The sequence below is a fragment of the Terrapene carolina genome, unplaced genomic scaffold, assembly GCF_002925995.2.
Source record: "Terrapene carolina triunguis isolate 2854851 unplaced genomic scaffold, T_m_triunguis-2.0 Scaffold838, whole genome shotgun sequence".
Lineage (NCBI taxonomy): Eukaryota > Metazoa > Chordata > Testudines > Emydidae > Terrapene > Terrapene triunguis.
Window position 1 is genome coordinate 4,327,947 of NW_020665189.1, and position 23,138 is coordinate 4,351,084.

Here is a 23,138-nt window from a genome sequence, read left to right on the forward strand (position 1 = left end):
TTTTGGCTGCTTGGGGCGGCCAAAACCCTGGAGCCGGCCCTGCCCTTCGCTAGTCCGCATCACCTACTAGGTGCAGGGCTGGCACTCTCTGCAGTCAGGGCTGGCACTCTCTGAGCGGCTAGCCCCCAGCTGGAGGAGAGGTCACAGCAGAGGACAGGCAGCCTGCCGCAGCCCCAGTATCGGGGACCTGTTTGAAATCCATTTCCTGCCACCCTGTGGAGCCCAAACTATGACCTATGGGCAGCAATGCCACCCGCTTTTGGCCCTTAGTGCTGAGAACCTGGCCGGTGCCTGGCTCTCTGCTGGCATTGCTGTTCGTTTGTCTATTGTCCTCTAATGTTCGGTGACCGCGGCAGGGAGTTCACCATCCAAAACCCATCACCAGCGTAACACACTGGAGACACAGGCACTAAGCGGCAGCTTTACCGTCTCCTCCCTCTTCCTGTGCTCCCCAGTCAGTACACATAGACCCCGCCTTTGTGACCCCCCCAGCTGGCTTTTTAACCCCCACGGGAGAGGCCAAAGCGCAGCTCCCCACAGAGGTCACCCTGCTCTGCCCCCCATCTTCAGACTCAGTCAGAGGCCATAGAGCAGCTAGGGCGATTCCCTTCTCGGACAGAGAGACTCCAGGCCAGTGGACCAAGTGGTGTGTGTGGGGGGGATGATCGGGACCCCCGCATGGGGTGCTGGAATTCCCTGCAATGCTCTGGTTGCCCTCTCCCCCTTTTTATCTGGCGTCGCTGTAACCCACACCTAGAGACCCCCCAAATACGTGCTATGTGATAGTTATTTGTGTGATGTGGGCAGCTCCATGGTAGTAACTGGCATGAAACCCGCAACCCATTTCACACAGGCCACCCCCTCACCTGCTAATGCTTTCCAGTCGCTACCATCCTGAGATGGATCCAAGAGCTGAAAGGATCCATATCCTTATATCTGTCCCCTGAGCCATCTAGCTGCCAACCCTCCCACGCACCCCCAGTTTATTTTGTGAAAGGCAGGGGAGGGTGTTTTCCATGCACAAAGCGCAGGTGTTCACTTCCTCTGTGAATGGCTTTTATTTGAAATTAAGGAAAATCAGACCAAACGCCCAGGCTCCCTGAGAGAGCCCAGTGTGCGACTCCTCTGTGACATGCTGCATCAGGTGTGCCTAACAAAGTGGCTGCTGCTCCAGGGGCCAGGCTCTTGGAATTTAAAGGTGCAATGCAGAGAAAACAAAATGACAACAGTTCCAAAGCTACCTGCGTTGCACAGACTTCAGTCCTAGTCCATCAAGGATTTACTGCTGACCGGTACTTAATTTGTAATGAAAGAGTGGCCGGGGCTCAAGCAATTTTTTTATTTTCATAACTGACCTGGCAAGCCCAGAGGTGCCGGGGCTCAGCCTTGGCAAGCCCTGGCACAAATTAAGCACTGTTGCTGACAATGCCAAAGTGGCCATTCCAGGATCACATTTGACACTGATTAAGCCCAGCAGCTTCCCAGAAGCACCCAGAGAAGATGCCTGATTTCCAGGGACTGCTCAGGGCAGTAGCAGTAACTGGAGAGGGCATATCTCCGAGCAAAAGAAAACGGAACCATGGAGTAAGCCAGAGGCTTACCAGGATGGAGAGCTGTCAACTCATGGCTGCAACTGTGCTGAACCCCTCCTTGCTCTTTGCTAGTGAATGCTGATGCAAACACCTGAGCAGCATTACGAAATGCTACATCAGTTACCAAAGCTCAGGTGGAGATGCCAAGCATGTGAGCAGGGCTGTGCACAGTAAACACCAGGAGGCCGGCATGCACTAGATCCTGCTGGTGCAACTTGGGGCATGTCGGCCTCTGCTATTGTGACAAAGCAGGAGAGTGGCTTTCAGGGCATTGTGAAATAGCGATGGGTCCCTACACCTGGCATGCACATCAGTGCTGATACTCCATAGATCTGTGCCTAGCATTGTGAACTCCTGCCTGGTAGACTGCTCCTACACAACTGCCATTCTGCCAAGCCCTGGCACAAATTAAGCACTGTCCACATTCCACAGTGGGTTAGAAGCACAATTGAATGGGACGCTGGTACAAGCCAGGACTCAGTCTGGGCATCTGGCCCAGTTACCCAAAGAGCTCAGGAATCTGTGCTCTAGGAGCCTTGTCCGTCTCGGAGAGAGGGACCCCAAGGCCGAGATCAGAAACAGGCCTCTCCATGCTCACATCTAACCTAATCTTCAAAACCCTCGTGAAACTAACAAGCCGAGTTCCTGCCTCCACCATGATCCCTTTGCCTGTCTGCTGCAGTGCTGTCCACCCCACCACCCTTCAGCTGGGTTGGGGGGGTCAGACTGTAAACTCGTCAGGGCAAGGACTGTGCTGACTGCTGTGTTTGCAAGGTGCTTAGATCTGGGGGCCGCTACAGCAGACCTAATAATAGTGATACTTAGAGTTCAGGTGAACTGGAGAACAGTGAACAGCTGGCAGAGACAGACAGATCCTGGCCCCTGGGCTGGCTGCTAGGTGCCACTCTGAAGACAGCTCTAAGGATTCCTCTGGTCTGGGAAGCTCCGTGGGTAGCGCAGGGCTGCTGTACTGGATCCTTTACTACGTCCCTCATGGCCCATGGCATGTCTGCAGGGGCATGTCTAGGGGGAAGGAGTCAGGGCCCGGTGCTCTAGCAATGCCTGGCTGCTGGAATGGCTCTTAGCAGCCCTGGGCAGCTGGTGCAAAGTTGAATGACCCAGAGGCTGCTCTGTGTTTATGCCTGGAGCTGGGCAGAGAGCCCCGCCTTGTAAAACAGCACCAAGTGCTGCTCGGGCCCACCCCAGGAGCTGGGCTATCAGACGGGATGTGCAGAGCGTATTCAGAGCGGCTTTTGGAGGGGACGGGGTGCTGGCAGAATTTCACAATCGAAACAATGACCTCAACCAGCTTTGGGCAGGAACATGCCAGGGGCCAGTGCAACCTCTGTATTAATGTTACACCGCGGGGCTGAGCTTTAAATACGTAGCATCCCACGTATGCCCGGCTTTACCTCTGGGATGTTCAGCTATGAAGGGATCTGTGAAGCTACCTGGCTGTGTAGGTGCCTATATGTACATGGACCCCTATTCCCACCCCCACCACATTTGTGCCCCCACATGTGGTCAATACGCCTGCAAACAGGCCCAGATCATGGCCCTCACTATGCAATCAGGCACCAAAGGTTTGGCCCATAGAGCTAAATACTTTGGGCAAGACGTAGGCTAACGTCAGGCAAAGACATACAGCACCTCCGTAAAGTCTGCTGAGCACTCACCGCTCCCAAGCTGGCAATGGGAGATGCAAAGTGCTCAGCATCTCTGAGAGCCAGACCCCATATTTCAGAACCTCCATGGGGATTTAGGTGCTCAGCTTTAAGCCCCCACTAAGGAAAAGCTTGGCCAAGACCTTTAGGGCCCCTACTGACAAACGTACAAGGATCACGACGGGATACTGCACAGATCAACGACCCCGGGCTTAATGCAAGGCATGTACAAATTGCAATGTGCTCCCAGCAAGGTGAGGAAATGAGCCTTGCACTTGGTCCTGGGGGACTAAGTTACATTTCCCCCAGTCCTGGTCACTGAGCAGCAGGTAAACACTTGCTTTGGGCTCCCTATTGCAGCAGGACTCCTGCCAGCCCGAGAGCTTTAGTCGTCACCAACCCACTGTCCCCGCTCCTGGTTGTGTGTGTAAACACTGGGTAGCTGCCACTTCCTTGTTTGTGGAAACAAGCCTGAGAGACGTGGCTGCTCCCCGCTCAGTCTGTGGCACGTGAGGCTGAAATCCCCAAGGGGAGCTGGCGAAATGGGGCAGCTTCTGCTCCCAGGAAAAATGCCCCCTTAAGTGTGTTTTGAGTTAACGCCTATTTGATCAATACCAGAAGGCAACCCTTTCCCACCTCTCCCTGCCAACGCCCCATCTTCCGCATTCTTACCCTTCACAGCCACCAATCGGCGATCCCTTCCCCATTGGCCTGGAACACTGTGAACAATCCACAGATCTCGTTTCTAGGTGCCCATATTACAACCACCACCATCACAACCGGCACCGACTGGCCTCCTTGTTGAGCTGAGACGCCAGAGCAGGTCACAAACAATGAAACACCCTCTCATCCCTAGTGTTGGTCCAGCCAGATCAGGGAGCAGCTCTACGGCCAGGGCCATGTGGAGAAAGCTGCAGCTGCCACTGCCCATGTTGGCCCAGCCCCGTCCATTCATCAGGGCTGTTGATCCAAGACACCGCAGCAGCACTAAACTCACATGAATATCTGCACAGAGACCCCAGAGCTCAGGTATGGATCAGGTCTGTCCCATGTCTATGGGCTGTCCATGAGAAATGCAGAACACCATGCATCTTGCGGGGCCTATGACCCCCAGCTAGCGAGGTCACTCTCTCCTGGCTCTCGGGATTGCCCTGCCTGTGCTCTTTGATGTCATGGAGTCATAGGCCAGAAGGGACCCCCAGACTTTCCCTGTAAAACCTCCTTTCTCCCCCGACAGAGGGAAACTGAATGAGCGAGAAAGGGAAAGAGAGAGAAGAGACGGGGAAAGTCCTCAGGGCTTTCTCTGCCTGCTGGGTCCCTACCACCCTGGCGGTTTCTGGCAGCTGGAGCTCCACTTGACCAAGTTATCAGCCAGGCTGGAGGCACCCTGCCAAGCTGCATTGTCATTCACCATGTTGCCAGCGGCTCCCCCGTGGCAGAAATGCCAAGAGCTGCAGGCTCCCACACCGGCCAGGCTCCTGGGTGCAGGGAAGCAGCAGCCCACACAGTCGTACTGGCTGGAGCTGGCGTGAATGTTACATGCAGGCTCATGTGTCACCCTCGGGGGGATGTGGAGAGGCCCTGGCTCTCCAGGGCCAGCAGGAACAGTCTCTACCGTGGTAGCTGTGCATAGCACAACGCTGGCGCTCAGGAGACCAGGCCGGCTTTAGGAGGAGATGGCCGTGTTGTTACAACACACTCACTCACTCAGACATAACAAGCTTCCCTGGGCATTTTGCTACAATTTTCTCCAAGATAACAAGCTACCTCCTTGTATACAGTGCAAATACTGCAACACGCCCCCAGCACATGAGCAAACAGGCTGTTTGTACTGTAACCAGCTAGTCTAGATGGGCAGGGTGCAGCCAGCGGCCTGGAAGATCATGTGGGGTATCATGTTTCATTTGGAGAACAAGGGGTGGGGGTATAGGATACTGTAACTCCAGAGCAGCAGCACTGCTATACCAGCACCTCTTTGCAAAGCCCAAAACTTTGCTTGAAAGAAATCTGGGGGACATGACAGCTGTCACTCAGCTAGGAAGAAGCAGGGAGACGAGGCCAGGGCTGTGTGAGCGCCTGTCCCAGTGTAAAGCACTGGTTCCCTGGTTCTCCCACTTGTGGGAAGGGACTAGAACGAATTTCTAATCCTCACAATGAGCCGTTCATTCAGTACAAGGGAGAGAGATCCCAGGTTAAGGGATCAGCACATTGCTCAGCAGTTGGGCAGCTGCAAAATAATCAAAAGCAAGTTCCCAGTGGAAGTCTCATTAGAGCGACTTGCCATCTCACCCATCCATGCACCTCCCAGGCCAGGCAGGCTTGCTGCCTACACTCAATCTGTTCTTCTAGCTTTTGGCCAACGAAGGGCATGTCTGCTCTGGAACTGGATGGTCAGTAGTCTAGACGAGGATGAACATGGTAAATGGAGTTTAATCACTTCTCCCTAGGAGACTACAGAGTTTACCCACTTTGTACCACTGCATCTGTACACAGGTGTAGTGTCCAGGTTGGGCAGACATGCTGCACTAGCTCTGAGTGAGTGAGCATGCCAAAAAAAGTGTAGCCGTGCCTGCAAAAGCAGCAGGAGGTACTAGCCACCCAGGTACGTCTACACTGCAATGTAAGCCCAGGCTCAGCCCCCTTCTATCTACACAGAAGTCACTCAGGCTCGGACCTAGGGGCCTAGGACTTTGCAGGGGAGGAGGCTTTGAGCTTGAGTCAAGCTGGGCCCCAGGGCTCAAGCCCTATTGCTTTACAGTGTAGACACAGCCTCCCAAGTCCACCAAAAGCATCCCATGCTCCCATGGGTCAGCTTCCTTTGTCCTCTCTATCCCCAGAGGCACCAGTCAACTCCAGGGAAACAGACGCAACCCCTCTTGTTGTAGCTCGGCGGGTCAGCACTTAACCCTTCCATTGGTTTCTGACCTCTGAGCTGCGAACACACCTTCAAGAACCTTCTGTGCTTGCTGTGAAGACCAAGCAGAAGAAGCCCTTTGCAGAGGGCCCTGCTTTGTGGTCACGGGAGCACAGCCAGATTTTGTTAGATCTCTGGTGTGAGGCCAGCAGCACAAGGGACTTTAGTAAGAGCACCAGGAATGACCACGCATACCAGCAAATAGCAGAGAAGCTGGCAGTGCTGGAAATTTACTGGACTGGGTGACAAGTGCAGGGAGCAGATTAAGTAGCTCAAGAGCAAATACTGGCAAACCAGGGACCAGAACCGCATCTCAGGCAACTCACCAACATCATGCCTGTTTTCTGAGGGTGCTAGGCACTGTGCCCAGCCTGGAACTAGTGGTGGTGCATGATGACCTGGCCAGCCCGGATAGTGCCCTGCTAGCCCCAGAATCCAGCATGAGACTGATGGGAGCCAGCAGCAGGTGCAGAGAGAGGCAGGCAAAGTGATTGTTCCTGAAACCGGTTCCAGAGGAGGCTTTGCTGCAGCAGCACATCCTGGGGCCATACTCGGAGGAGCTGTTTAAGGGACACCCTACACCTAACTCCGCCCCGACCCCAAGGAACAGCCAGCCATGGAACCAGCAGCAGACACAGAAGCCGCCCCAGAGCCTGGTAAGTTTCTGGCTCTATGTTAGTGTTTATTACTACAGGAATGGGAGGGATTTCCACTCTGGAAACCAATGCAAAAGTTATTGCAAGCCCCAGCTAGCACCATGTATCTGCTACTGGCAGATTGTGCGCCAGAGTCTTGGTGTCCCTCCACCCCCACCATGTGGAATTCAAAATGGCGACCAGGAAATGTAAACAATAAAAAAGGCTTGAAATGACATATTTTACCAGAAAGTGCAGATTTCTGCTACAGCCATTCCTGTTTCCTATAAATAACCACCTTACATTGCCATGCCTGTCAGTACGCTGCTGGGTAACCACTCACCGGGGTCATGAGCCACCTGGAAACAGAGAACAGCAATGGAAATGTGCTCCATTTACAAATCTAGTCCATTTCAGTGACGTGTAGTCCACACAGGCCATGGGTTACAACACACAACTGGCATTTGAAATTTTGTCCAGCCATGTGTTCACATGCAGCCATAACAGGCTAAGCCCTGTGGAAGTTAATGCAGCAGCCTGATGATTCCCTTATGAATTCTGACCTGATCCCAGGTGCTGGTAGCTGCAAACTTCTCCTGTAGCAGGAATCCCAGAGAGGCAATCACATTTCAGGGAAGGGTGTATTTTCCAGGGCCAACTCAGTAGCTGAACAGCCCCCTCCACTCATAGATATGCTGTTCAGTCACCATAATTGGGTTGCACACCCTATGGGTTTCCCACCTGCCTCTTGGAATAACATCTCCCTTTGCCAATTGGGCACCACTAGAATTGTTATGTCCTCCAAAATGTCGAAGGCCTGAAATGACAGACAGTGCTTTTGTAACACAGGTACTGATGGCACCCTCCCCCCAACCCCAAGTGTTTCTGCAATTTTTAGGGGAAAAATAAAGAGCAGCTTTGATTTTTGTAACGTATCATTGTCTCTGCGCTTCTTTTGCTGTGATGAACCCAGCTGTGTCCAGGGAGCTTCCGTGCTCTGAGCATCCCTCTCACAAGATACTGATGTTCAGTTTGGAAAAGTATCATTTTGTGCCCTTGAAATTCCACATGGATTTTTTCTATGCTCCTGCACTGAACTATTGGAGATAATAACCTTCTGTGTCTTGTCCCATTCCAGACCCCTCAACCTCGACAGGCTGCTGCATCTCCACAGCTCACCCACATGGCAGCAGAAGCCTGGCCCAACTGACTTTCAGGGACCATTCCAAGAGGAAATGTTTCCATGATGAACTTGTGGTTGAAGTTCTGGACAGGCCAACAAGCAGGTCCAGTGCCAAAGACAGAGGGACTTATGGCTAGAGGAAAGGCATGCTGAGAGGCAATATTGTGGACGAAGATGTAGGCAGTCCAGCCTTGTAGTCAGAGCAGGAGTCAGGTCTAGTGGTTGGAGCTGGCATCCAGGTCGGAGAACAAAGCTGAGGGCCAGCATCAGAGTCAACTGCTGATTACCAGAGCCAGGGGTCAAGCCAGAGTCAGAGCCAGGAATCAAAGCAGAGGGTCAGAGCCGAGGTCAGATAGCAAATGCCGGAGCCAAGGATCAAGCCAGAGTCAGGGGTGGCAGGTTTGTATAATTTTTGGTGGTGCCCAGAACAGGTCCAAGTCCTGCCCCCCCCCACACACACACACACACCTGCCTAAGGCTCTGGGATGGAGTTTGGGTCCTGGGTGCAGGCTCTGGGCTGGGGCAGGGTGTTGGGGTGCAGGAGGGGGTCTGGGGTGCAGGCTCTGGGAGAGAGTTTGGGTGCTGGATGTGGGCTCTGTGCTGGGACAGTGGGTTGGGGTGCAGAAGAGGGTGCGGGAGGGGGTGTTAGGGTCCCGAACATTGGTGGAGCTGGGCCCCCCAGGCCCTGAATTTGCTGGTGCCCAGGCACCACGGGCCCATACAACTCGCCACCCCTGGGCCAGAGTCAGAAGTCAGAGGCTGGGGTCGAAGCCAGGACTGGTCACTGGTGATTGGAGGCGAGGCGTAAGGGCAGGAACTGGAGGAGAGGCAAGGATGAATCATGGAGCAGGCGCATAGGCAGGAGCAAGGAATGGAGCAGGAACAGGGTCAGGTGCAGGAGGTAGGCACAAGCAGGATCCAATACAGCCACAACTGGCAATCACCTTGTTGCTCAAACAACTTTGGCCTCCTTCTGGCTTAAATAGTGTAGTTGGACCAATAGGTGGAGCTGGATGATCCTCCAATCAGGGCTCCTGTGGGCGGGGCCTTGGCTGAGGCTATAGTCCTTCTAGCTTCTCAGCCCACAAGGTTTCAGCAGACTTTGGGTGGAGGCCAGTGTGACATTGTGCAGTCTATATGGTTTTATAAAAACATGATAATAAGTGAATATAATGTAACTGGGATAGTTTTAGAAAAATATGGTAATAAGTGAATATAACGTAACTGGGATATGCTTCATGCAAAAGGTCTCTTGTAAGGTATCATTACAAAGCTTATAATCTACTGAGTATGATCATCTGATTTGTATAAATGTACCACTCTTGTATCTAAAACTAGAAATATAAAATATAACTCTGAGGGCCTATTGTAATTATGTAAAGTGTAGGCCATTAATGATGGTTTGGAATCTTGATGACTCCCATTAACAAGGATCATTATCCGCAGATGGCTGTATTTACCTGTGAGTCTTCCTGTATATGTGTGTGCTGGCAAGTGGGCAATGAAGTCTTGCAGTGACATGTGATCATGTCACCTGAACTGGAATCCATCTTTAACCTGGTGCTTTTCCAGTGAGGGGGGGTGGAAACCCAGAGGGACAAAGGGTTCCCGCCTTATGCAAAAGATATATAAAGGTGTGGAACAGAACAAAAGAGGAGAGAGGAGCCATCATGAAGAATCCCCTAGCTATCACCTGAGCTGGAACAAGAGCTGTACCAGGGGAAAGAATTGTGCCCAGGCCTGGAAGGTGTCCAGCCTGAGAAAAAACTTACTGAAGCATCTCTGAGGGTGAGATTATCTGTATTCAGTTTGATTAGACATAGATTTGCGCATTTTATTTTATTTTGCTTGGTGACTTACTTTGTTCTGCCTGTTACTACTTGGAACCACTTAAATCCTACTGTCTGTATTTAATAAAATCACTTTTTATTTAGTAATTTACTCAGAGTATGTATTAATACCTGGGGGAGCAAACAACTGTGCATATCTCTCTATCAGTGTTATAGAGGGCGAACAATTTATGAGTTTGCCCTGCATAAGCTTTATGCTGGGTAAAACGGATTTATCTGGGTTTAGACCCCATTAGGAGTTGGGCATCTGAGTGCTAAAGACAAGCACACTTCTGTGAGCTGTTTTCAGGTAAACTTGCAGCTTTGGGACAAGTGATTCAGACCCTGGGTCTGTGTTGGAGCAGACGGGAGTGTCTGGTTCAGCAAGACAGGGTGCTGGAGTCCTGAGCTGGCAGGGAAAACAGGAGCAGGGGTAGTCTTGGTACGTCAGGTGGCAGCTCCCAAGGGGGTTTCTGTGATCCAACCCATCACAGCCAGGATGTGGCAGCTATCTGGGGACTCCCAGGCCTGGATACAAGACCTGGGACATGCCAGGTAAGAGGAAAGGCTCAGGCTGGCTGCATAGCTTGAGGATATGCGGGAGCAAATGTTTGCTTCACAGTTCTTGGAACAGGAATGGTAGCTAAGGGAGGAAAACAGAGCTGTTTGAGTGGCTGCTGTCACTACTGGCCATGAGACTACCAGTTCCTGCTGCGCCCGCACCATGGCTGTAGTACCTCTGAGCTGCCATCTGGGAAAATCTTGGACACCTCTTTGGCTGGGCAGGGCAACTGTGGCCCATGCAGTCCTCCCTATTGACCCCCTCTCCTGGCACCAAGGGTGCCACAAACGTGGAAGGAAGGGAAAGGAGAACAGGGGGCCAGGCAGATGTCTCGCTGCTTGCAAGTGTTCATGTACTTCTTTCTTTTTTTTTTTTTTTTTGTTGAGTTACTGTTGTTCCAGCTGGTGTGCCGTGGTAACGGCGGCCAGCTGGCGGGCAGTGGTTTAATGGTGTACTTTTCTAATACATGTTTATAAATAAAGCTTTTTATTATGTCAAGAAAGTTTATTGCTGTCACTGCATGACATCACATACTGTGTATTTCAGATAAGAAAGGTGACAGGGACAACTGGGAATTAGTATGCAAACACTATCCGTCGGTGTGGTCATCTATAGCAATCACTTCCATCACTGCCTTGCATCAATCCATACTGCAAATCAACCGCTCCTCTGCCCCACTTGATAACCGGTCAGGTCATTCATAGTACATTGCATGGCAATCCCCAAGCCCTGAACGCCCCCCAAGCAATCAGCCTCCCCCCCACTCCCCAAGCACATCCATAAAGGTACTATTCTCCCTCTTCCATTGGGCCAGGCAAGTTCCATAGTGTGGGAGCACAGAGCACCCTGACTTCTGTTCCCCGGGTCCAGCTGTGGTTGGAGCACTTTCTGGCTGAGTGTTCTGACTCAGTTGCCCCTCGCTGTCATACGCCCATTCAGGGGGAAATGGCTCAGCCCTGGCTTCACAAAGTTTATGAAGAGCACAGCAAGCCACTGTGATGCGGACAGTATTGGGATGACACTGGCATCCAAATGGGTCTGTAAACATCGCCAACGGGATTTCAATCTGCCAAAAGCACATTCAGCAACCATTCTACACCTGCTGAGAGTGTAACTACACCGTCTTTTGCCAGGGCCTCTAAGATCAGGGTACGGTTTCACAAGCCAAGGCAAAAGGGGGCATTCGGGGTCCCCAAAATTACAGTGGGAATAGTAACTCCATTTAGGACATTGTCATTTGGTGGGACTAGTGGCCCAGCCTGCCCACGAATGTAGACTCCTGACCAGTGGAAAACCCCGGCATCATGAACTTTCACAGTGCAGCCCATGTTGACATTCATAAATCACCCTCTGTGGTACACGTGGGCCTGCATAGCAATGGAGTAGTGCCTTTTGTGGTTTATGGACTCAGGCTCCTTGAAGAGGGCAAACTGTGGGCACAGGAGTCCCATCAATAGCTCCAGTGCAGTTTGAAAACGTCATTCTGTCAAAAAACAAATTGATAAATTAAACAATGAAACAGCAATAAGTCACCAGGAGCAGATAATATTCACTCACGAGTTCTGAAGGAACTCAGATATGAAATTGCAGAACAATTAACTGTGGTATGTAACCTATCACTCAAATCAGCCTCTGTACCAGATGACTGAAGAATAGCTAATGTGACACCAATTTTTTAAAAAGGCTTCAGAGGCGATCCTGGCAATTACAGGCCAATAAGCCTAACTTCAGTACCAGACAGATTGGTTGGAACATTAGTAAAGAACAGCATTATCAGACACACAGATGAACATGATTTGTAGGGAAAGAGTCAACACAACTTTTATAAAAGGAAATCATGCCTCACCAAGCTATTAGAATTCTTTGAGGTGGTCAACAAACATGTGGACAAGGGAGATCCAGCTGATATAGTAGTGTACTTGGACTTTCAGAAAGCCTCTGACAAGGTCCCTCACTATAGGCTCTTAAGCAAAGTAAGCTGTCATGGGATAAGAGGAAAGGTTCTCTCATCGATCAGTTACTGGTTAAAAGACAGGAAAAAAGGGTAGGAATAAATTATCAGTCTTCACAATAGAGAGAGATAAATAGTGGTGTCCACCAGTGATCTGTACTGGGATCAGTGCTATTCAACACATTCATAAATATTCTGGAAAAAGAGGTAAACAGTGCGGTGGCAAAATTTGCAGACAATACAAAATTACAGAGGATAGTTAGGTCCAAAGCAGACTGCGACGAGTTGCAAAGGGAGTCTCACAAAACTGGGTGACAGAGCAACACAATGGCAGATGAAATTCAGTGTTGATAAATGCAAATCAATGAACACTGGAAAACATAATCCCAAATATACATATGAAGTGATGGGATCTAAATTCATGGTTACCACTCAATAGAGAGATCTTGGAGTCATTGTGAATAGTTCTCTGAAAACATCTGCTCATTGTGCAGCAGCAGTCAAAAAAGCTAACAATGTTAGGAACCATTAGGAAAGGGATAGATAATAAGACAGAAAATATCATAATGCTACTATATAAATCCATAGTACAGCTAAACCTTGAACACTGTATGAAGATCTGGTTGCCCCATCTCAAAAAAGATATATTAAAAATGGAAAAGGTACAGAGATGGGCAACAAAAATGACTACGGGTATGGAACAGCTTCCATATGAGGAGAGATTAAAAAGACTGGGACTTTTCAGCTTGGAAAAGAGACGACTAAGGAGGGATATGATAGAGGTCTACAAAATCAGGAATAGTGTGGAGAAAATGAATAAGAATAACTGATACCAGGGGATGTTGTGAAGGCCAAATGTAAAACTGGGTTAAAAAAAGGATTAGATAAGTTCATGGAGAATAAAATTCATCAGTGCTATTAGCTAAGATGGTCAGGGATGTAACCCCATGCTTTGGGTGTCCCTTAGCCTCTGGCTGCCAGATGCTGGGAGTGGACGACAGGGGATGGATCACTGTCCTCTTCTGTTCATTCCCTCTGAAGCATCCGGCACTGGCCACTCTCAGAAGAGAGGATGCTGGGCTAGATGTACCATTGGTCTGACCCAGTATGGCCGTTCTTATGTTCTTATGTGAAGCCAGCAATTACTTCAGGAATATGTTTGATGCCCACCATCTTGGGGTAAACCACACCCTGACTGCCTCCAAAACCTCTGCCACCACTTTACCTACAGTCAACTTTCCAACACAAGACTGACTAGCAACAGACCTGTAACAGTGTGTGGCCAGCTTCCAGACTGTTATAGCAACCTGCTTCTCAACCAGTATGGCTGCCCTCATGCGTGTCTTTGTACTGGAGGGGCTGGGCAAGCAGCTCACAAAGCCCCAGAAATGTAGCTTTCTTCATGAGAATTTCTGGATCTACTGTGATCATCCCAGGTCTGCAAGAGAATGTGGTCCCACCAGTCTGTGCTTGTGGCCCTGCTCCAGAAGTGTCAGTTTACATAGGGGGCATCTGCTGCTATATTGAGTGTCATAAGCAGCATCAGCCAGTTCCAGTCTGCCAAAGCAATAGAGTCCCTGCTTGACTCAGCCTCCAACCCCTCCACCCCTGTGGGGTCCTGGGACCCTGGGTCTGAGACTTGGGTTAAGCATGATTTGTGTGTAGATGGAAGGAGGGTTAGACTTGTGCCTGAGTAAAAGCACTGTAGTGTAGACATATAATGTGTGGATGCCAGAGCCCAGGTTAGAAAATTTTTAACCTAGGGTTGACAATCAGTGTAAACCTTGGATTCTCTAACCCAGGGTGGGCTGATTCACATCCCAGTACCCCTAGGCTTACATTGCAGTGTAGATATACTCCCTCAGTGCAATCCCGTCTGAGACCCTAGGTATGACCTCGGCAGCTGACCCATCCTGCTGCTTGTGCTGCCACAGCGATGGAATTTTTTTTTTAAAAATCAAAGCTAGCTGTTGTATGTCAGCCCAAGCTGGAATTTACCCCCCGCCCCTTCCCAGTGAAGACACATCCCTACTGGTAAATGATTCCTGGAGCAGGGCTTCCAGTGGCTCCAATGAGGGAATGGTCCATAGTTAAGGCTACGTCATGGAGGTCACGGAAGTCACCATTGACCTCCGTGACATTTTCTGCCCCGGGGCTGGAGCTCCCAGCCAGCCCCGCCCCCGCAGCTCCCAGCCCCCACCCTGGTGGGGGGGACCCTGCAGCTGCCCAGCCATGGGAGGGAGCTGGTGGACCCTGCAGCTGCGGAGAGTCCCTGCCGCCTGCTGTGGCTGGGCAGTTGCGAGGAGTCCGTGCTGCCTGCTGGCTGGGCAACTGACAAACCCTGCAGCTGCCCAGCTGCCAGGGGGCGGGAGACACCCCACAGCTGCCCAGCCACCGCAGGGGGCGGGAGACACCCCACAGCTGCCCAGCCACCGCAGGGGGCGGGAGACACCCCACAGCTGCCCAGCCACCGCAGGGGGTGGGGGACTCTGAGCAGCTGCCCAGCTGCGGCGCGTGGGGGGGACCCCCCTGCAGCTGCCCAGCCATGGCGGCCAGCCGGCAGATCTTACAGCTGCCCAGTCATGGCAGGCAAAGGGGACCCCCCTGCAGCTGCCCAGTTGGCAGGCAGCGGGGACTCCCTGGCGGACCCTGCAGCTGCCCAACCATGGCCAGTGGCTGGGGGACCCTGCAGCTCCCAGCTGCCCCAGAGGGGACCCCGTAGCAGCCCAGCCCCATGGGCAGGGGGACCCCGGAGCTCCCACGCAATGCAGCGGTGGGGGACCCGGGAGCCCCAGCAGCAGTGGGTGCTGAACCCACCTAACACTTTTGTCAGGGACATTTTTATTGAAAGTCAGGGACGGGTCACAGGTTTCCGTGAATTTTTGTTTATTGCCCACGCCAGGGCCTGCTCGGCTAGACCATGCTGCCTCCTCTTGCACCTCTACCTAGAGCCCCTTGGCCTACCCTGGGCAGTGCCTCTCCCTAGGACCTGCGCTCTGCCAGGAGCTGGCGCGAGCTCTCCTACCCCCCACACTCAAGGTTCTTTGTGTCCATATTCTCCTTTATTCTGGTTTGTTACGAGTATCATGGGAGCGCCTGTGAGCCCCAAGCATGGACCAGGGCTCTGTGTTGTTTTGGGGCTTGTCTCTTAAGTGCCGCCAGTTTGTCTGTCCCTTTGTGGTGCTGCAATGCCCACAACTGCTCTTGGTATCCCACCACTGGGCTCTCCACTGCTCCGGGACAGGGTGGTTCTGGATCTGCAGTCTCAGGCCTTGCTGATGCTTTGTGGCTTCCCCTAGCATATCACGCTGCAGGTTTGTGTCCCAGCGGTGCATAGCTGTTGCTCCTAGTCCTGCTTTTACCAAGCCACTTTGCTCGCTGGGCCTTTCCAGGGATTTGACTCGGCAGCTGGGTTAGATAAATGGCCCAAACGCCACCTCTCCTCGGCTCCCAGCGCCGCAGAGATGGGTGACAGCGATGGGGAGAGTGCACATAAGGAAGGTGACACAGGTGATCTGAGGCTGGCACAAGCCACGAGGCAGCAGGACTGGCAAGTGATGGGGCTGCGCTGGACTTTACCTGCCGGAGTCAGTGACAGAGAGCTGTGACAGGCCGATCATTGCAGCTGTAGCCAGACTGTAATTCTCCATCTTGCCACAGGAGGGAGCCTCTCCACAACACTGCACCCAAAGGAACTCCTTTTATGAGTATGTCCCAAAGGAACAGGTGCTTTGCATTGCAATGGCTCAGGCCTTTTCAGTCTGAGGATTGCTCTGTAAGAGAGGGGACCTATCATGGGCCATCTCCCCTCCTCCCTAATGCCCCCCTCCCCCCAGCAGCCTCTGGCCTGCCCATGACCTCCCCTGGGTCCATCATTAGGGTTGATCGATTATTGAATAGTGCTTACTGGGGATTCTGATCCACACAGCCCCCCACACCCCAGACTACTAGGAATTGGAGGGAATCTTCCTCTGGGTGTGCAATACATTATGGGATTTGATCTCTGGCCTGGCTGTCACTTGGCCATTCCTCGTGTATCTGGTCCTCAGACAGGTTTGGGGAGATTTTACACTATAAACCCATCCAATTATGTTCACATATTGCTCTCCTGTTTTACACTTCATCCTTTTTTCCCTTCAATCAGCGCATTCCCTGGACCTCCCTGTCCAGCTCCTCCTACTGCTGCACCAGTGGCAGGCGTCTGAAAAAGGGAGTTTGCATTTACTTTCTGCTGCCTCAACTATGGGGAACTGGGCATCCAAATTTCCTAGATGGCTTTGCAAATCACAGCCATACTCCATGCTTGTGTTTGCTCTCTGATAAAACGGCTTTACTAAGGAGTGTGCTTCTAGTGGGCTATTGGCACTGCCCATGTATGGGTATATGCTGTGAGTTAAGTGGAATTTCTGAGTCAGTATTCATTCTTTCAGCCCTTCACAGAGTTGCATAAGAAAACTGAATGGAATTTCATTTTTAATGTGTAGGTGCATGCAGAATATGATGGGGCAGGGAGGGTTGAATGGGACAAATCTCTCCCTGAAGGAGCCCTGCCTCATTCTAAATGACTCATAAAAGTATGTGTGAGGATAAGTATAAATATTAAACAGCTGCTTCGTTCACTGTGCTCAGTCCACTCTGTGCACTGAATGAGGCAGGGGGCCTGTGTAGAAGTAATATGGCATCAGGGAATTAATAATGGCATTGTAACATATACACACAAGGAGGCAGAGATCAAGGGAGGCCAGCTGCCAGACTGGCTGGATCTTTAACTTGCTGTCTTTACAATTTACTTTGTGCATGTGACAGCACATTGTGTATGGTCAGTTTCACAGGTTTCCTTGCAGGATCCCTTAGTTAGTCAGTTTCCCCAGTTGTTTGTGTAGGGTCTTTCACAAAGTAACCCGAGGGAAACACAGTTCAAAATACAGAAAAAATGTATCTGCAAAAGCACAGTAATTGTCATAGGGATTCAGGGAACCCATTTTTATCACTCTGAAGCACCCTGTTAGCAGGTGTGGATCCTGTTCTGAGCCAGCCTCAGGAAGCCATCTGCAGAGCATTACAACTTTATTGAACCTGCTCTTTCCATATACATCTGTGTACAGAAATGGCTCTTTGATACAGCACTTCTGTAACAGATCCTGCTGGGAAAGGGTTAAGGAGAGACATTTCCCCGCCCAGATATCAGGGAGCGGGGAGTGGCTGTGAAGGAGAAGGTCTAGTGTTGGGGATGAGAAGTCCTGAGCCAGGAGGCTAGAGCTGCAGCTATCATGGATTGTTAAGGTCTGTGCTAAGAAAGCCAAAGCCCAGGAAGGGGATGACTTTTGCACTGCATGGGGTTTGCTTCAGATCCAGCTTGGGAGGCGCCTGCTCTGATGAGGCCTTGGGAGCTGGAGGGGCTGGTGAAGCCCATCTGCATGAGTGAGTTGCGCACTTGGTAGCTTGTACAGGCCAAGGTCACTGCACACCCCAGGGGCTCCCTGCATCCCTCCGTCCCCCCACAAGCTACCTATGCACCACCCTCCCATCCCCCTCTTTTGCAGAGACTCTCTGCAACTCCACCCAATATCCCCGGCCAGAGGGTCTGTATGCGCCCCATTTCCCCTCCTCCCATACCAGGATCCCCCCATTCTCCCCCATGCCAGGGCTGTGTGCCCCTAATCCTCCCTCCCTCATTCCTTCCTTCCCCCCCATACCAGGTCATCCAATCTCCCCCCCCCCATGATCCCCTCCACCCATTCTGGCATCCCCTGTCCCCCACCCTCACCCCATGGCAAAGGCTTTGTCTGCTCTCCATTATCTCTGGGCCTTTCCCCATCTCCCTCCTGCCAGGGGCTGCGTGAGCCCCTATTCTCCCCATCCCCCAGTGCCAGGCTCCCCCAATATGCCCCCAACCCCCCACACACACCAGGGGGAAATGAATGGGTTCATGAGGTGGGTGATGGAGCACCAGAAAGAGGCTGCAGCCTAAGAGGAACCACAGTTCCCAGGGCTTGTTACCCCGGCAACAGCGCCAGGCTTCCAGGGAGCATCAGACCTGCTCTGGCCCTGGGCACTGGAGGGCGACCCTCTGGGCTACACGGCACCTTTGGCAGGTGGCCACAGCTGCCCAGTGAGAGGAGGCACCCAGGGCTGACTGACCCCGTTCCTTTTGAACAGCTGAGGACACTGCCACTGACGAAGGCGCTCCACGCTGCCACCCTGGGGCAGTACTGGACACCAGAGGCAAAATCCTGGCAGCAGCTGGGACAGGAGCTCTGTTCCCTGGGCACCTGCGCCCAGTGACTGCCTGCTCAGAAAACACAGCGCCTCAGTTCTGCCTCTGGGCTACAAGGAGAACTGATGGGCTGCACGGCACGAGCCACCCTGAGCTGCTCCATCCTCCCGCACTGTGAAAATGGTGGCAGCCCCTCCCTCTCACCCATCCCCTACCCAAACATTTCTCTCAGCTCCTGAGGGGAGGGGCAGAGAGCACTCTGCTGCCCGGAGTAGCTCCAATTGGCTGTTCTTTCCCAGGAGGCGGGGAAGTGGAAAAAAACAGCCAATCAGAGCTTCGGGGCACGGCTGGAAATAACTCCTGGTGTCTGCCTCCAGCAGAGACCAACACTGAGTTGAGCTGGGAACGATGACGACAGCAGAGATACCAAGGAGGCAAAAGCTGATTACTGCAGCGGAGACGTGATTTCTGTTCTGGCTTTAAAACTCTCGGTTTGCTGTTGGTTCTGTTAACTCGAACACCCTTGGAACACTTGGGAGGGAAGATGTCTTTGTTAAAGATTCAGCCCCCCAAATCTCACAGTCCACCTTTGAGCCCACTAATGAGCCCAGCACCAACACCAGAGAAGACAAGACTTACCATTCCTGATATTTCTAAGATTAGAAAAAAAAAAAGAACCACCAACTTTAAGCCTTATCCTTTATAAAAAAGCAGAATATTGCACCATCTCAATTATTTTATCCTTGACCTGCCTGGTTTGTGACCCACAGAGATTCCATGCCCCAGAATACAATGCTTTCTTTACTCAGTGACCATAGCAAACCGGTGCCTAAACATGTGTGAGGAGCGGAGCCAATAGTTCTCACACAGAGACCAGGATTTTCATAGGTTCTGGGGAGCAGAGCAGGCAAAACACTCCCAGCCAATCAAACGGCCAGCTTCCTATGTGCCTTAACTCTCTCCCTTGCTATGTCATGTGCCAGGTAAGGCAGCCCAAACACGCCTCCCGCACAGCCCCACCTGTCAAATATGTCACACGCTTCTCTAGGATGTCAGTGGAACGCGGCAGCAAACCACCGGGGAAAAGGATCCTCTACGGAAGCAGTTACATAACCTGGGAAATAAACAGTGCAGCCTCTTCTGGGCAACCCCTGTTGAACTGGAAGCCAGTGCGGAGCCGTGGGAATTGGAGTGTTATGATAAAATCGTTTTGTCTGTGCAATAGCTCCTGGCTGCCAAAGTCTGTAAGCACTAATGAAGGTTGGAGGAGCCGGAAGGAACAGCCCTCAACAAACAAATAATTACAATGGTCGTGTCTGGGCAAGAAACTGGGTGTGAATGGGAGTTGCCAGATCTGGCCATGTTCCTTAGAGACAACAACAGCAACCACAGGGTTTGTAATCACACTGTTAATGGACCTCTCTGCACCGAAACTGACAGCTAGATTTTGGGGCCTGGGAATTCCACTCAGCAGGAGGAACAATCCGAGGGGGCCAGGTGATGACTCAGAACAATGCAAAGCATCTCTGCTTTCCCAACGCTTAGCATCAGCAGTGTTTAATAACAAGTCACCTAGGATGGGATCTAGGCCAAATACAGGTTGAGCCAAGGTACCAGCATCCATGGCAGGGGCAGACAGAGCTAGGGGTCATTCACAGAAACACAACGAACCTGAACACGTGTGTGTGGCAGAGTGGAACCAACAAAAAGGGGGTGCCTGGGAATGGAAGGAGCCAGCTGGACTCAGACTGATGAACATGAGGCATTGGCGATGATGTGGATAGCGCTGTGTAAGGGGTTCTTCATCTAGGCATTGAGCTGGGTACAGGTGTTTGATCCCTTGGCAAGAAGAATGGCCACCATTTCTCCATATGGTGCCAGTTGCTTCTCTCACTCCTAGACTTGCCACTTGCCCCAATTTTTAGGACCTGAAATATTTTCAGGACTGATACAAACATCCCAATGTCCTGACGTGCTGAGTTGGTGCCAAAGAGTGAGGCTTTAGATGCAGCAATCCTACTCCTCAGGTCAGATCAAATGGCTCTGGGGAAGACGTACCCCTTAGCATCATGGACATGGGACCTCAGAAACAAATGTTCATCGGAGTCCTGTCCCTTGTTTTCAAGCGGCGTAACAAGTGACTCAGTGACTTTACATGAGCAAAGTGCCAACTGCAGAGAAACCCTAAGGCAGGGGGAGACCCAGGGCCCAGGGAAGAACTCTCTGCTGCAGGAGTAGCACAGAGCCAACATATGGGTTCTATGCTCTGCCTCCTTGCAGGCCTCAGTGTAGGGGGTGTGGTTGAAGGTGAGAGGGGACGTACCTGTAGCATTCAGTGCTTTGGGGATTCTGCAGCCAGTTCCTGATAGGCTGCCCTAAATTAGAGCAACCCCTGGGGCTAGTTGGGCCTCCACAGCAGCTCTGATTCTGGGCAGTGCACAGGTAGTATAAAACCAGCTTTGCCCTGCACCCAGGCCATGCTTTCTGGCTGTGCCTCTTGGGAGGCTCGGCAAAAAATCTGCCTCTCTGAGTCTATGAACATTACATTTAAAATGGCAAGACAAACACATATGTCAAAATGTTCAGGGGAAGATAGGAACGACCAGACTGGATCAGACCCATGGTCCAGCTAGTCTGTAGCCTGTCTCTGGCAATGGCTGGCGTGAGATGCCTCGGCAGAAGGTGAAAGCACCTAGCAGATGTGCAATGATCTGACCCCCAGATTAGGTTTCATAGTCAGCGATTGCCTGAAGCACGAGGTTTTATCTTCCATGCAATGCTCTTCTCTTAGCATTCACTGGTGTAACTCTGGGTAGTCTTGTTATACATAGACACATCCAACCCCTCTTTCAATCTTGCTAGGTTCTTGGCCTCAACATTGCCTTCTGGCTTTGAGTTCTATGATCTGATTATGCACCAAGTGAGAGTGTGTCTCCTTTTATCAGCTTCAAATTCGCCACCTTGTAGCTTCTTTGAATGTCTCTTTGAGATGGGGGAACAAAAGCTCCTCATCTACCTTTTCTAGACCATTCAGTATTTTATATACTTTTATCACAACCTCTTTTATTTGAATCCCCTCTAAGGTAACAATCCCAATCTTTTCAAACTCCTCATAGGAGAGTTTTCCCAGGCCCCTAATCATATTCATTGCTATTTTCTGAACCCCTCTAATTCTGCAACATCTTTTTGAGCTGGGGTGATCAGAACTAGTATCTAGATGAGGCTGCACCATTGATTTACATAAAGACATAATATTTTCCATCGTTCTCCATCCCATTCTTTCTGCAACCTAATGTCTTGTTTGTTTTTTTGGACTGCAACTGCTCAGTGAACAGAAAGGTCTCATTGAGCTGTCTACAACATCACCCAGGTCCTGTTGCTGAAGCAGCTACCCATAGAGTCTGTGCATATGCAGAGTTAGACATCCTGCTGCTCTGTTGGAGGAAGTATTATGATTATCAACAAAATGACTGTGAATCACCATTAACAATATTTTGTACTTCGCTAGTATCTTTTCATGCAAAGATCTTAGAGCACTTTACTACTTTACTGGTACTAACAATTTAAGCCTCATAACGGTCTTTTGAGAAAGCTAAGGGATTGATTTAATTAATGCATGAATTTACTTTCCCCACCAGTGAAATGCAGCCCCCTCTTGGGTAGAGCACTGCAGCTGTCTAACAGCACACAGAAATAATACACAACAGGAAATGAAGAACACCGAGATCCTGATGCTCCATTGCCCCACCCCTTGTGGAGTCATTTGCATTGGTAGAAAGCGAGTGCAAAGAGGGTACAAAATCCGTTCTGATTTGGTAACTCTTTGCACCAGTGTAATGACTGCACCTAGCCCAGGGCCAGGGCCGGCTCCAGGGTTTTGGCCGCCCCAAGCAGCCAAAAAAAAAAAAAAAAAAAAACCCCCCATCACGATCTGCGGCGACAATTCGGCGGGAGGTCCTTCGCTCCGAGCGGGAGTGAGGGACCGTCCGCCGAATTGCCGCCGAATAGCTGGACGTGCCGCCCCTCTCTGGAGCGGCCGCCCCAAGCACCTGCTTGCCAGGCTGGTGCCTGGAGCTGGCCCTGCCAAGGGCAGTGGATCGTCATGCTCAGCATTAACTGAAACTGCAGGGAGAATTTTAGGTCAACAGAATGTCTCAGTAACTGAGCTGGAATTTGGCCTGCCTGGCAGAGTTAATGCCACTACTCTCCTGAAAGGAGCGAAGGCATCTGTCTATGTACTTATACTATGCCCATTACCTGAGCATCTAAGCACCTAGATGCTAAGTGCCAGAGTAAGGTAGTAATTTTTGTGATCACCAGATCAGCACACGGTGCTATGGGCATTCCCCTCCCTGGCTGGCTCTAAACCTCTTCTTAGAGGACACCCTAGATTTAGCACCTCTTGGTTTGTCTCAGGCTATGTCTACACTACAGAATTAGGTCGGATTTATAGAAGCCGGTTTTATAGAAACCGGTTGTATGCAGCCGATTGTGTGTGTCCCCACCTAAAATGCTCTAAGTGCATGAAGTCGGCGGACCGCGTCCACAGTACCGAGGCTAGCGTCGACTTCCGGCGCATTGCACTATGGTA